Source organism: Panthera tigris, chromosome D4, assembly GCF_018350195.1.
Source record: "Panthera tigris isolate Pti1 chromosome D4, P.tigris_Pti1_mat1.1, whole genome shotgun sequence".
In the NCBI taxonomy this organism is placed as follows: domain Eukaryota; kingdom Metazoa; phylum Chordata; class Mammalia; order Carnivora; family Felidae; genus Panthera; species Panthera tigris.
This window is the reverse complement of record NC_056672.1, coordinates 19,459,192-19,474,865: the sequence shown is the minus strand read 5'-3', so window position 1 is coordinate 19,474,865 and position 15,674 is coordinate 19,459,192. Positions and strand designations below refer to the sequence as shown.

Below are 15,674 nucleotides of genomic sequence, written 5' to 3'. Positions count from 1 at the left end.
GAGTGCCTCATGGCACCTAAACCTGCTTTCCTTTTGGGAGTCTGGAATTTCAGCAGGTGCTAGGCAGACTGCCTACTTGACTGACCCCCGATAAAAATCCCGGACCTGGAGACTCAGGTGGCTTCCTTGGAAGACAGCGTTTCACATGTGTTGTCACAGCTTGTTGCCAGGAGAATTAAGTGCATCCTGTGGGACTCTACCGGGAAAGGTCCCTCGGAAGCCTATGCCTGGCTTCTTCCAGACTCGTCCCATCAGCCTCTTCCCGTTGCAGATTTTGCTTTGTTGTAATAATCACAGCCTGAGGACAACTGTATGCCGAGTCCTAGGAGGCTACCGGGTGAACCATTGAACCTAGGAGTGGTCCCGGGACCCCTGACTCAGACCCCATCATCAGATTCTAAAGCTCTCAATCTGGTTCATGTGTAGTGCTCTGGGCCTGGGTATTCACACTGCAGCCTGGCCTGGCACCAGAGGCTGCCCTGGCTGCGAGAGGAGCCAGGATGGTGTTCAGGTGAGTTCCTTGAAAGCACCAAGTCACTATCCAAATAAATGCACAGTGACGGCATTAGCATTTTTCTTCTGTAATGCGTCTTGGTCGTTGCCGGGAGCCAGATGTTATTCTGTCTGCATAGAGTGCTCTGTTATTTATCCTTCAGCTGGTCATAGGCCTCTTCCTCCAGACAGGACCGCAAACCCCCTCTTCCCCAACATGCTGAGCTCACAGGAGTGATGGACAATGGGGGATAGTGGGGACACGAACACCCCATGCTCCCTCCTTACACCTTTCACATTGCTCTCAGGTGACTTTTCTTACACTGTATTGATTATGACTGTCGTCTGTTCAGATCATTAATTTCTTCCATTAGTTGTAAAATAAGGGCCAGATACCTTCATCTGTCAGTCAAGGTCATCTGATCCCACCCTTCCTTTCTAGCCTTATTTCTTACTGCTCACCTTCAAGCATATGACACCCTGGCTAAACCCAATTCTTGGGCATTAAGCCTTTTCCTTCCTTTTTCAATCTTCACATCTTCATTGCTGTCCTCCCTTCCACCCCTCCCCCCAACCTTTATCCCCTCTACCTGCCAGCTGCTTCCCTGCCCAGCCCCCCCGCCCCAACATCTCTGCCTGTGCAAAGCTACCTCTTCCTGAACGGCTCTGATCTCTGTACTAGTTGGAATGTCTGAATGCCTGGGATGTTTTATATTTGTCACATGTCTGTTTATTAGGTCTGTGCAGGAAGCATTGATGGGAGAGTAGAGACGTGAGACAGGTCAGGGAAGGCAGCCGATAAACGTGCATTATGAAACCAGCTGCCATGGTGGACAGTCAGAGCTCAAGCCTGGGGAGAAGCTGTGGTTCGCGGTGTCCTTTCTCACATTGAAAGGAAATGTGAGACTTTGTCTTGGCCCTCAATTGATTGTTTAGGTGGGGATGAAAGATAGTCAATATGAAAATGATAGGAATCCATCTGTAAGTGTTCAGGGCTGTCCAGTGATACTTGGCTATCTGATCACCCCTCCTCCCCCCCCCCCCACTCAGTCTTGATTTCATATATTTCCTCTTGTTGCCAGATTGTACAAGTTAGGAGTACAGATTCCTCGTTGAAAAGGTATGATCTTGTAGATACTGGAATTTATCTAAAGGCATGATTGTATGCTGGCACAATTACGGAATATCACAGAGAAAGTATAGTATCCTAGCTCATCCTTGAGAAGTAGGTCTGTGTCGAAAGGACTATAAGGAGATCAGGGACATCACAGCCATTGTTTGCCTCCGTACCCAATGTCTGGTTTTGTGTTCAATTGGGTCCTAAAGTTACGGAAGATACCTCTGTCTTCCAGTAAAAGCAGCAACTAAATCAAGATTCTTGATTTTTTTTTTTTTTTTTTTTTTTTGGTATGTCTTTCTTGTGTTCCTCTGTCGGGTTCTTCTCTTTGGGTCCACAAACGTTTTAAATATTCGTTTCATAATCCTGTCCACTTTGGTCCTTCCCTGGCTTTCCCAAACGGTGCAATCTCTTTCTGTAGATCCTTTCTGTGGGGTGGCTTAGAGCAAGGAATAAGTGATAAAGTTGTTTCTCAATTGGACTGTCATTTGGGGGGGGAGGAAACATGTTTTCCTTGGATTCATTCTCATCACCTACTGAATAGTCTTGTGTGGAAGACTTGACTGCTCAAGTAAAAAGAATTCAAAGAAAAAAGTGAAAATCCCTGAAAAATAGTATCAAGTTGTCCCATTTTGACGAATCCTTGTCTTCTGACTACATATACAACCCTTCTACGTTGTGATGCCCTTCCACTTGTGTGATTTCATTTGAAACAGAAAAGATTGTGATGGGAGTAAACACACACAGTCCCCGTCGTGAGTGGCCCGGAGAGGTTATGTGACCTGGTGGCGTAGAGTCCTCCAAGTTCGGCCTACAGCTCACAAGTATAGCACCGGTGAGGTTTTTAGGCCTCACAGCCCAGCTTCTTTATTTTTAATCTAAGGATCTTGTGGGACGGGACAGTCTATGGGTTGTCCTGAGGAGTAGAGAAAATGGTGAAGACAAGCACATGAGCGCATCTTAGCGAATGTTTCTCTTTCTTCCCCTCTCAGTTTCCAGTTAATAGGAGCCGGGACTAGAGGAAAACTTGGGCCTTTCAACTCAATACATGGCTTCTTGAAAACAAAACAAAGTACAAAGGGGCGTGACAATTCAAAATAACACTTTTTATAATTTCACTGGCTTACACTCCCTCATGATTATCGATAGCTGTTCTGCTTACTGAGTGCATTCTAATAACCCACTGTGTGGGAATATTTGTTTCTTGCCCAAACTCAAGACCCTTAGTGCCTTATTTTATAGAAGTAATTGTAGAGAAATAAATGTCTTTGTTTAGTCTCTTTATTTCTTTACTGTATTCTGACAGAATTAGATGATTGCTACTCAGTTAATCACAACGTTAGGGGGGCATTATTTGTTTTTTTGTTTTTAACCCTGTGTTTATTCTGATTGGCTGGTGTAGCAGTTTTGACCGGTTGGTACATTTGTTCTGATTGGTTACTATGTCTGTTCTGATTGGTTGGTGTATCTGATCCAGTTGTTAGGTGTATACTGTTTGGTTGTTAGATATTTTGACTATCACTGGGGATTACATGCTCTTAAACATTTTCTCTTTGTAGGGTTTTAGGATGTGCCTTTTAAGAGGGAAGGTTATTTTAGTAAATTCTACCAAATTAAAAGATGAATAGTTAAGAATAAGCTAGTTTCCTGTTTATGACTCTTTCTGAGCAAGCATTCATAGTTATTGTCTAAAATAATCTTAAGTGAGTGCTAATGGGACTATGTATTATCAGTCCCACACTGGAAGGCTAATTATCCGTCTGTAATCTTAGCAAATTATTATGCTTGTTGGTGTAATCCATGTCAGCGAGGTGACACATTGTAATTATGTATTCATTTTCGCTTACTCTTTGTCTTCTACATGTATCATCAAACAGGCTTCTTTTATTACAGTTACGGTTATTCTAGTGGCAACCACCTTCACTTGAATTGGCACAAAAACCTTCCCTTATCTCTGAGCCACATGGTCTTTCTTGAGACGTAAATGTGATATAGCATCTGCTGCACAATCTTTTCTAATGATCTGTGTATAGAGACCTTAAAACTGCTTTGGTTTCTGTGTCCGAACTGTTGGATCGTTAGATTTACCCGTGGACTGATGCGTTTCTGTGAATTCCACTGCCATAAATATGTGGGCCTATTTTTTATCGCTCTACATTAGATTTTTCCCTGTGGATGATCCCATAGTGTTCAGTCCAGGAAAACAAATGAATTGTTAATGCTACTCCCTTTTGACTGCTCTCAATTGTAATTGAAGGTGGTATATCAGATTTTGGTTACTAATAGTTTCTGTTTTCTAATATTTGAACCTTTGTTAGATGTTTTTCTCAAATAAAAGTGTCTTCTACTTGTAAGAGCAAATTTATTTGTTAATGTGTGCAGTGAGTACTTTCTAAGCATATTAATTTACTCTTAAGTTATAATCTAAAACTGATGAGGGATCAATCTGTTTTGGCTTCAGGAAGACTAGATACTCATTTATTAAGTGTTACGTCCTACTAGGGCCTTAATAACATCATTTTGTTTTCCAAGTAGGGAACGAACTCACTCACGGGACCTTGTTCTTTCATTATTCATATTGACTTCAGATTTTCCATATTTGGTGATTTTTGGTAGGGTAGCATATGCAATTTGATTTTAGAGTTGGCTTGGAGCTTCAGTAATAATAAATTGTTTCTTTGTTATTCCTTTTCATCTGTGTATCCTCAGCTCTTAGCATACACTAGGCCCAGAATAGACAAAAAATACTTGTTGAAATAAATAGCTCCCCAAAGTTTTGCTCACGTCTTTCTTTTGTTCAGTCACCTGGCAAGAAAATGAGGTCTGTACACTGATTTTGTCTTCAGAAGCCTGATTCCTTCGTTCTTGTGCAGATTGGCATTATGTAATCTTTCTACTATTGGAGAACATTTTCTGTGACAGCAGACTCTTCTGGGTGAATGAATTTCTCTATCAGCTGTTGAAATACTGAGTTTGTGTTTAGAAAAATGCAGAAGGCTTTGTCTGCCAAGCCTAAAGAGGTTGCTTAGCAGAAGAGAGGGGAGGTATCGAAATCAGAGGAATTTGCTCTCTATTGATGACCCCCATGCTGGTCATAACTTCCCAGTTGGAGTAAATTCTTTTGTTAGATGATTGGAATTGAATCTGTAAGCCAAAATTATTTGCTTGCTGATTCTGTTTGCGTTTTAGGAGAAGGATAATTCTAAACTTCTGCAGTTACCCTACCCGTGGTGCAGATCGATGGCTCTCCATTGCAAATTCATCTTTCTCTTCAAGCCTTACTGCAGTGGTTCTTAAATACAGTTAGTAAGCACTTAGGTTTTTGATTTCTTACAGTACAAAGTAATACTGACACTTTTATTTGAGAGTGGTTCAACGAACCTTAAGACTTTATGTGGTGTTTTCTTTTTGTTTGTATATGTTGATGTAGCGGAGGGTGATTTCTAAGTAACTATATAATCAGAGAACCTGAAGACATTTCCATAAAGGTGTGTGTGTGTGTGTGTGTGTGTGTGTGATGACTAGGTTCAAATCCAGTGCTCCAGGCACTTGTGACAGGGAACTGGTTACAGTGACAGTCCAGATGTGGAAAGTAAAGGGAATGAGGAGAACAGGGATACTGTTGCCACTTTTTTCTTGGATAGGAACCAGGGTATAGGTTTGCTGAGAATCACCAAGTGATACTCGGCGTCAGGCACTGGTTTATGCAGTTGGCGTTGGGGGCATTTCATAGAAACCAGATCTTCACTTCAAATCCGTTTTGAAAGCAGATATGGTGTAAATCATTTTAAAAACGCCGCAGTCAAAAAAGGCAGCTTGAGCCACGCCGGTGCCGTTTTTCTTCACTTGGCGGCTGGTCCTGCGAGGGAACTGGGAGTGTGTTCTCGTTATCAGTTAGTGGGAACGCCTGAGGCGGCCTTCAACAGGAAGCCGAGTGGCTTGACCCTGCCCTTCCTGCTTAGTAAGTGGCCACTAGCTCTAGTTACCCGGGCCTTGGAGGGAGGGCTGGGTGTTCTGGCTGCTGGCTGTGTGTGCGTGCGTGCGTGTGTGTGTGTGCGTGTGTGTGTCCAGTGTCCGTGTATATGAGCGAGAGAGGGAGACGCAGAGAGATGGACCTTTGGATCCTGTAGGCCGTGGTGAATGCCTTCAGTTAAGGAAATGGTGCACGTCTTCCCCTCAGCTGCTTCCTGGGCACAAGTCCCTGCTGTGGCGCATCCTCTTCCTAAGGAAGTCACTGACCATATTGACTCGTAGTACAGGGACAGTTTGACCGGAGCCTCTTTCAACTCCCCTTTTGAGAGCTCGGCCCTTGGGGAGGAGATGCGGGGACGCCCGGGGACCGCCCCTGCGCGCAGGGCGCCCGGCACAAATGGCGTGGCGCGCCTGCGGCGGGAATCTGGGGCCCGGGTGAGGACGTGGGCCGGCCGCAGCCTGCCTTGCACCCTTCTCAGCTCGTGCATCTGTTGCTTCGGCAGAGCTGTCTCCTGCCTGAGACCTTCACACGGGAAACCAGGCTGGCGCGGCTCTTGACCACGAGGCGGGGGGTGGGGGGGTGGGGGGAGGTCTGTTACCTGGTGAGAGGAGGCCAGCCAGGCCTGGTGGGGACCGAGCACGAGGAGGGGGGTGCGAAGGCAAGGGGTGGCCCAGAGACAGACAGATCAGTGCGGCAGGAAGCGAGCTGGAGGAGCCCTCAGGAGTCTCTGGAGATGAGAGAGGCGGAAGTGGGCATCTCAGCTGAAAGTGGGAGGGGAGCCTGCACCCTTTCAGGTGGCGTTTTAAGGAAGAGAGTAACTGCAAAATCCAGGGCCCTGGTGGGGGAACCCAGACGGGTTCCCTCCATGTGACTCTTAGCTGGTGGCATGAAAGCTCACAGACCATCCGTTAGGATGGACGGAGCCCGGTGGCTACAGGTGTGGGCACCAGCATCACCTGGCCAGGACTCGAATCCTGACTCCGGGTACTTGTTGTCTGCATGATAAAGGGCAAAAGTCACTTTATCTTTCCAAAGCTCTCACTTGGCTCCTCTGTGAAATGGGGGATAATCACGGTGATTGTTGTCAAGAGTAAATGAGAGAATATGTGTTAAATATTTTGTATGGAGCCCAGTGGTAGTAAATAAATACTCACTAAAAGTTAGCTGGTGTCATTGTTGGATGTGTGTCTGACTTATGTCGGTGGAAGGAAAGAACAATAATTGTAAAAAGAACACATCTTATTTCTTATTTAATGAGATCAGAACAAAGCATATCCTTCAGACTGGATTCTTTTTGTGAAATAAAGGGTGACAAAATTAAGTTTTATGCAAAGGAAAGGCATCTTAAAATCTGTTATTTTAGGGGTGCCTGGGTGGCTCACTCGGTTGAGCGTCTGACTTCCGCTCAGGTCATGATCTCACGGTTTGTGAGTTTGAGCCCCACATCGGGCTCTGTGCTGACAGCTCAGAGCCTGGAGCCTGCTTCGGATTCTGTGTCTCGCTCTCTCTCTCACTGTCCCTCCCCTGCTTATGCTCTGTCTCAAAAATAAGTAAAACATTGAAAAAAATTTTTTTTTAATCTGTTATTTTATTATTTTTATTTGTTAAGCGATCTCTACACCCAACGTGGGGCTTGAACCCATGACTCTGAGATCAAGAGTCGCATGGGCTACCAACTGAGCCAGCTAGGCACTCCTTAAAATTTTTTAAATTTCTTTAAAAAGAAATTTTAATGTTTATTTTTCAAAGAGGGAGGGAGAGAGAGAGAGAGAAAGAGAGAGAGAGATACAAAGACAGGGCATGAGTGGGGAGGGGCCAGAGAGAGCAGGCTCTGAAGCAGGCTCTAGGCTCTGAGCTGTCAGCACAGAGCCTGACATGGGGTTTGAACCCACAAACTGTGAGATCATGACCTGAGCCAGACAGAGTCAGACACTTAACCCACTGAGCCACTCAGGTGTCCCTGATTTATTTTTTTTGACTGCTGTCTATGGGTACAAAGGATTTCAGGGACAATATTTGTGCCTGTTGTCATGTTTGCAGTGAAAACCGGTACGTTTTTCCATTATCAAAAAAATAGAATAAAATAAAGCCCCAAACCAACATAAGTTCTGGTTAATTCAAGAAAAGTTGGTGGGAATTGGTTCTGGGAACAGCGGAGTATTTTTTGGTACGTGTTGAAGAGCTCTTGTGTCCTGACCCTGCCTGGGTCCTTACTGCACTCCTCCAAAGGGTGCCGTTTTATGTGGCATTGTGACTGTGTGCCTGTGAACAGGGAAATGTTTAGATAGGGTGATGCTTCCTTTATAAATAAGGAATTCTTTAGTCTACCTTCTGTCTGCAAAGAGTACTCACATAGATTCCTTAGTTTTTTACTCCTAAGGAATTAAATTTATCAAACCACATATTTTACAAATGAAGACAAATTCTTGTCATCTTATGAAACCAAGGTCTCTAATGAAAATCAAGAAATGACGATTCCTGGGGCACCTGATGACTCAGTCGGTTAAGCAACCGACTCTTGGTTTCAGCTTGGGTCATGATCTCTTGGTTCATGAGTTAGAGCCCCGCGTGGGGTTGTGCGCTGACAGTGCAATGAATGCTTGGGATCTCTCTCTCCCTTTCTCTCTCTCTGCCCCTCCCCTGCTTGCTCTCTGTCTCTCTCAAAATAAATAAATAAACTTAAAAAATTAAAAAGAAAAAGAAATGAAGATTCTGTATGGCTTGACAAGTTTCAGTCTTCATACAGAAGGTTGTGTCAATGATACCGTCAAGCTTCTACTCTCCGACTTTAACTTTAGACTCTGAACCTTCCCCCACCTTCATTTCCCACCTCAGTTGTGCTCTCCCTGGTCACATTAATATTGCTTTGAATGATGAAAGTGAGGAGAAGAAGAATAACACAGTGGTTAAGAGCGTGGCCTGTGGAGCCTGAGAACCAGAGTTTGCATCTGGATCTGCCACTGAATAGCTGGACCGTCTTGGAGAGGCTACACGTCTTCTCGATCTCACGTCCTACGTGTATTTCAGCTGTGAATGGGGTGTTAATAGTACTTTCTCATCTGTACTACCTTTGCTGTGAGGATTAAGTCATGAGTTTGCAAGTGTAGGGTACTTAAATTTGTCACATGGCAAAGCACTATGTATCCATTGACTTTAATTTTAGAGCATTGTAATAGAGTCCTATGAGCTGCTGTGGCAAACATGCCTCATATCAGTTACTTAATTTAGTAGAAGATTGTTTCTCATTATTTGAAGTCTAACATGAGGTTTTTTTTTTTTTTTTTTTTTTGGACTGGTGGGGACCTATCAAACCAGGTGGCACTTGTTCTTAATAAAAATATTCACATGTTAGAATACCTACCCTAAAAGAGGAGATCTTTCAGCTGAACCCAGCGTTAGTCATATATGGTCCGTATTTAGACCCAGCCCCAAGAAGCTGCTGATAAAGATATACCATGGGACTACTTGGGGTTTTTCAGGTCAGAGTTTTAAAAAAGTCCTGCAGGAGGGAAGTTGATGATTTGGAAAGGGGCAGGGGGTAAAAGTAAGCTGAAACATAGGAAAGCAAAGAAGTAGTTCAGTCCAGATGAAAGTAGAAAATTGTGGTCCATGTTGAGGGCAGGGAGGAAGGGGACTTTGGGTTTGGAATGTTGTCAGTGATTGAGATGTGTCGTAAGCGGGTCTGGAAGCAGAAGCTTCTCACAGTGAAATCAGTACGGTTGCACATCACCAAATAGGTGAATCTGAAGTGATAGCCCATTAGGAAGGGTGGATGAAATGTCCCACACAATTCTGAAGGGATAGTAACAGATTCATAGACATCTCATCATAAAGAGAAAGCAAGCGGAGTAATAAGGCTGATTAAGTCATTAGAGAGTATTAATGTGTTTCTGGCATCCAGAAATAACTACAGATATGCCTTGTCCACAACAAACTTCGCGTATTTGAAGTAACAGGACTTCGCTAGGGAAAGTTAAAATATTTCCTCACTTCCTAAGGATTTTCCCCTAGTCTTTGTTTTCAGACCTCACTAGCTTAAAGTATGATTTTATGAACTACCTTGAATTTGACATAAATCGTTGCAAAATGATACTTTACAGCTAGTCTTGAAATATTTTTTCCCGTTGAAAATATTTCAAATGATACTATAAAAGTGAATACTTTCTAATAAATTATAAATTTATCTGGACTTTTCCTCATTAGGTCAATACATACATAAATCAAGTGTGTTGATATTCCTTTGTTATTTGCTTAGTTTTGCTTATAGCGAAGACAAATCTGGAATATCTGATATAGTCTACTTATATATCAGCTGTTAGATAGATTTTCTGACAACTAATTTAAAAAATTGGGTATCAAAGCATATTTCTCCATGAGAAGGCAAACCATAAATTTTGTGGTTTAGACTTGTAGGGCATATTTAGAGCTCAATTAAGTTGACTTGCATTGAATTTAAGAGCTTCTAATGCAAATGAAGTCACCATGCATTTTATATGAGGTTGCCATTAAGATAGTCAGATATTCAAACTAACAGTATTGGAATGTGCTTTATAGATTAGGGATGTTTTAATATTATAGTAGGGAAATAATAAAAATTAATTCCACCTAAAATCTACCTCTTCTCTCTTTTGTTTCAGATCTCCTAGCTTTTGAAAAGTTATAGAAACAAAATAAATTATTTCCATACCTTCTGTTGGGGTTACATGGATTAAGAATTTTCCATCTTAGGGGCGCCTGGGTGGCTCAGTCGGTTAAGCGTCCGACTTCGGCTCAGGTCATGTCTCACGGTTTGTGAGTTTGAGCCCCGCATCGGGCTCTGTGCTGACAGCTCGGAGCCTGGAGCCTACTTTGGATTCTGTGTCTCCTTCTATCTCTGCCCCTCCCCGACTTGTTCTCTGTCACTCTCTGTCTCTCAAAAATAAATAAATGTAAAAAAAAATTAAAAAAAAAAAAGAATTTTCCATCTTCATTTTTTTAGGAATTGTTCTTCTACTTCTGGGCCTTTTGCCAGATCATTGTCCTCTGTCACTCAAAAGTCCAAGAGGCTTAAAAAAAAAAATCACAAAATATATTTCCGTGTTTCTAATTCTTTGTTTTCAGAATAAAACTCAGTCCTATAAAGCAAGATACGTAGCATTTGGTGACCTTAGTCCTTCCAGTCAATCATTGACTCAGGTGTGTGTGACGTAAATGCCAGAAGCCCAATGGGAAACATTCACATTCTCGTGGAAATGAAAGCAATTGACTTGTGAGTTTTAAGTGTTTCTTGCGTGGTTCAACTTTGCAGAGGACAATGGCAGGAAAAAAACGAAGAGAGGCAAACCAAGAGGGAATGGAATTCTGAAAGGAGCTAAGAAGGTAATGGGTAGGATGGTGAAGACAAGAGGATGGAGTGTTGAAAAGTTGATTCTCACAGCAGTTCCGTCTTGTGCTGCTTGTTGCCCTGCTGGTCCCCATCAAGGACTGTACTATTTATTATTACAACATGTCTGACTTGAGGCCTTTGCTGGCGTTTGAGGCCGTTTCCATTCCACAGTGGTTTCCTACCTTGAATATATTCTTTCTGCTGTGGTGAGAAATAGCACTGACAGAAAAAGGGTAAAACGGAAGCGTGTATCTCTTGAAGTGATCGATTTACTGTGGTGAGCCTCCTAAGTCACCAGAGCGTCCCAGCACCTGCTTTACCGCGAAGGGTTCTCCGACTGAGCAAGGGCTATGCCAGCTGCAAGGGCTGAACAGCCATATGTCAACTATAAACGGCAAATATTCTCAAACGAGTGGAGAAGCAAAAATTTTTTGTTTCACTTTGTGCAGACTCTATTGTGGAGATTGAAAGCAGTTTCTATTGCTTGAGTGTGTAAGTTGCCTTGAAATCCGAAATTAACAGGACTCTATCAAATACATGTCGAAGGAAATTCATTTGGCATTGAGATAACTGACTCCAGTAGAGATTTGCTTTTGTACATATAAAAAAAGGTCAACATGAGGTATGTGAGGAATGCTTTCTTAGGTCATGTGTGTCTAAGAAAGCAAGCAAATAAACATCTTCTCTTTGTGTGCTGAAAGGCCGGAAGCACCGTCTGTTGGCATACCACAACTACTCTCAACTTCTGTGAGTCCGTTTTTCAGGACCTCTGTCATCTAGAAAACTGGCTAGGCAAAGGTTTTGGATTCCAACTCCTTTTTATACTTAGACTGCTGGCCCAAAGACAGAACTTGTGATAACGTTAGGTTTACACACGTGTGTGCTTGTCTGCGTGTACTCACAACCCCCCATGAGTTTCTTTAGATGCTCAGGGAAAAGTGTGGAAAGCCTGATGCCTTTGGGAAGGACTCAGGAAAAAAGCTCAAAAGAAACTCATTTTCCATAAAAATCCTATAAACCCGTGAGGCCCTGAATACCTCCAGAATAAAAGCACAACTCAGAAACAGTTTGCAGGAAATCTTTCCAACCTTCTAGTTATCAAAATACCATGAACACATGTGGGCACAGAGTTTTCATTAGCTTTTGTAAATAACCAATCCGGAATATGTGTAAGTTTCATATAAATAGAGACATGGTTTAGGAAAAACTCAGACTTTACTCAAGTCATTTATGAGATTTAAAAAATGATTTTCAGAAGGGAATGTACATTACACTTACAATAAAAAGAAGTGAGGGGAAAAAGGGCATCTTTTTTTTTTTGTACAAATGTGATGTCATGTATCAAAACATTTTCAGCAGTAGTACTGGATGAAAAGAAAATTAGTAGTAATGTATTAAAACAATGTTTTAGCAAGCTGTTGGTAGCAGAAACACCCGATTCTAATTGGCTTCAGCAAGGAGGAAATTAATTCTTTCACGTAACCAGTGGTCCAGAGGTAGAGAAGGCTCCAGATGTCCCAGTGCAGTGCTCTGGTTCTCAGTGGCTCCTGCTTCTGTGAGATTCTTTTTGCTTTACGCTCATAGCAGCACCAGCCACACTTTCCAACTCCTTATCTGGATGTAGCAAAAGCAGAGACAGAAAGGTCTCTTTCTTCTGGCGTTTTCCTTTTTGGGAGCAAGGCACACTTCCCCAGTGCCCCTCCAACACATAGCCACCACCAGTATCAATATTCAATCCTGTTTTGAGTCTGAGAGTCAGACCTGCCTCCGGGGTCGGTTCACTTGACGGGGAACCAGACCTTGGACATAGTGATCGTCTCATTCAGGATTCACACGTGAACTGAGAGCAAGGTCACCCACCATCCCTTGAAGTGTGTGATGGGACAGACACACTAGCTTTGCTAGCAAGGGTTAAGGGGGAGTGGGTGTTGAGTAGGCAACCAGAGGTATCTGGTACATGATGGAACATGATGGAAAAGCCTGAGGTGGGCATGGAAACCAGGGCTGTCCAATCTTGACGCCCGTGTTTCCAATATATCATCTTCCTTCAAAAGAAGAAACATGAATAAGGAGTGATTCTGGCCTCTATTGATGGAAAGGTGCTTAATCCAGTCCCTGGGCAGATGAATCACATGCTCCAGCATGCCTTTTGGTTGCAGTGTGGAACACAAGCTCTACTATTTGCAGTGTGGCAGGTGTTAAAGGAAGTTCCCTTTCCCTGTCTCCCTCCCTCCCAGTTAATTCTTCTCACTGCAGTTGGTTATCCTGTTCAAGAAAATGCAGCTTTATTACTGCTCTGCTGAGAGCCATCTGGGGGCTTCCTATGGGAGTAGAAGCTAAACTTGTAGAGGATGTACTTGTCTACCTTCTCTGGCCCTGCCTCCCTCCCCTCCATTCCCTGACACTGTCACCTTTTACTCTTCTCTTTCTCCACTCTGCTCCTCGTTCCATCCCGCTTACTGTTCCTCGAACCCATCAGCACTTCCGTTCCATTTTCAGGACTTCGCCTTTGAGGAATGTCCATCCCGGACTGCTCCCCCAGCAGTTCCCTGTTCATTTATGGGCCTGGTGTTTGTCTCCACCTACTAGAAGCTCCGTGAGAGGTTTTATCTGGTTTTGTGTACTGCTAGACCCCATGTGCCGGAATGGGACCCAACACGATGGCTTAGTAAATACTATTGGCCAGATGATTGAGTGAGCGATTCGTCCACAGACCACAGCCCTGGCTGTGGACCCTGAGGGAGATTGACAGGAACACAGCATTGCTTACTTGGCAGACCTCCTAAATTTAGATGCCTCTGTCAGGTGAGGGATGTTCAGCCCTTCCCTATCACCTGGGGTGAATCACAGTTTTGTGGTTTTGTTCGGCATCTTATAGTCTGACATTCCTCAAAACGTGTAGATGTAATTCTTAACTGTGAGAAAACTTTTCCAGTCTGGCTTCAAGCATTGCAGAAGTCTTGAAGGCAGTCACCCAGAAGCTTCCATATGTCGATGACTGTGCAGACCCAGAGAAACACTCCAGATAATATTGACCCTTATGTAGTTTTTGCATGGTGCTGCTCGTAGATGATAAGCCCAGTGAAGGCAGAGCTTCATATCCAATTGATACTGTTTCTGCTCCCCCAGCAGCATGATGGCCGACCAAGAAGAGAAAACTAAGTCAGACTAACCAGCCACAAAGAACACGGGTAGAACAGGTGAGTTGCATTTCCAGACGAAAGATGCATAAGGCAATGGTAGTAACCAGCTTTGACAGATTGAACCTTTGCACCCCGAGTAGCGTCTATCGCTTAGACAATATTTCTGGGGTGCCTGGCTGGCTCGGTTCGTAGAGCATGCAACTCTTGATCTTTGGGTTGTAAGTTCGAGCCCCATGTTGGGTTCTGTGGAGTTTACTTAAAAGAATAAATCAAATCTTAAAATTTCTTTGACCATGTGCCAGATACTGCGTTAAGAGCTAGGCATATAGTGATAGAAAACAGAGTATCCTCATGAATCTTGCAGGCAAGTAGGAGAAGCAGACATTTAACCAGGACACACGTAAATAAATGAAAACCCATGATCAAAACTCTGAGGAAAAAGAAAAAAAAGTAGGCAGTGGGTGAGGGAGTCATGCTGGAACAGCCCAGGGTGGACCTCTTATAGAAACTCAAGGCATGACCTTTGAGTAGGTGTGAGAGTCCTGCTTTCAGGAGATTGTTTCGTGGCTTTCATTAGCAGTAGTCACAGGGAGCCTCGAAGGTCAAATCTGGATCTCTGTAACAGGGTCCACAACATTGGGAAGTTTAATAAGATGCAGAGGTTCTAGAAAGAGAATGGCAGTTTATCTCAGGCAAGCAGTGTTGCTTAGGGCAACAGGATTCTGTTGCATGGAGTATGTGTGTGTGCAAATAGCACGTGTGACCAGGATATTGAGGCAGCAGCTATGGGACGAGGGGAAGGAGTGGCGGCGGCTGTAATCCACACGGTGGAAGAATAAGCAAATACTGATGCGGGATGTACTGCAATGCCAGGAAATTCCGGGAGATAGCCACGGCAGTAGAGGTGGTTTATACTTTTTGGTCTCCGTGTTTCAAATCGTAAGGCTGTGTCAAGTCAGACTGTTAGAGGAAAACACAAAAATAGAAAGAAAAAAGTCTTCATGCCATATCAACAAGATCAAAGTTGATTTAAATTTTGCATTGAATGATGGCGGTTTTTAAAAATTCTCTTGTGCTAATCTAGCAACACCCGGTTGCTTATAGTGTTTTTGCACTGTTAATCCCTTGTACCTGTTAATAGCATGTAATGAGTGGCATACAGCTCGTCTTTAGTCTGTGGAATATGGGTTCTGCAAAGATGACCGCTCACAATTTCTTCAGCTTCTTCCATCGTCTCAAGTGATACGGGTTTCTATAGGAGGAAAACCAAACAAACCCAAACCTCCGCAGACTCTTGTGAAAACCATTTTAGAGCAACCAGTTTATGTCCACACCATAGAATTGCCATTTCTTTGCCATGGTGTCCGGGTGTCAGGACCCGCAAATGGTAGCCGACTTGATGTCGAATTCTCCGCCTTCTCCCCTGAGCTCTCAGATGCCTGAATCCAGCCAGGCGTGAGGATCCTTCCATTATTGACTCAGAAGCTTGGTCCCTTTGTCGGCTTCAGTGGTCAGTCAGGCCGTTTTTCTCCCTGGCTCTGCTCAGGGTGTAGAAGGAAGCCCTGCATCATAGCACCTGCATTC

At 43.5% G+C, this 15,674-nt stretch overlaps 1 protein-coding gene across 5 annotated transcripts in view; it reads left to right on the top strand.

Moving 5' to 3' along the window:
* GNAQ (G protein subunit alpha q) overlaps positions 1-15,674 on the top strand; it is a 351,477-nt gene that overhangs the window by 61,452 nt on the left and 274,351 nt on the right. The window contains exon 3 of one of the 5 annotated variants that reach the window (XM_042965342.1): positions 14,077-14,147. The exons of 3 other annotated variants lie outside the window; for them this stretch is intronic. The gene's annotated coding sequence lies outside the window, so the exon portion shown is untranslated. Of the gene's footprint in view, positions 1-12,960; positions 14,148-15,674 lie in introns of those variants that run through there. One more of the 5 variants, XM_042965344.1, reaches the window with a different exon arrangement.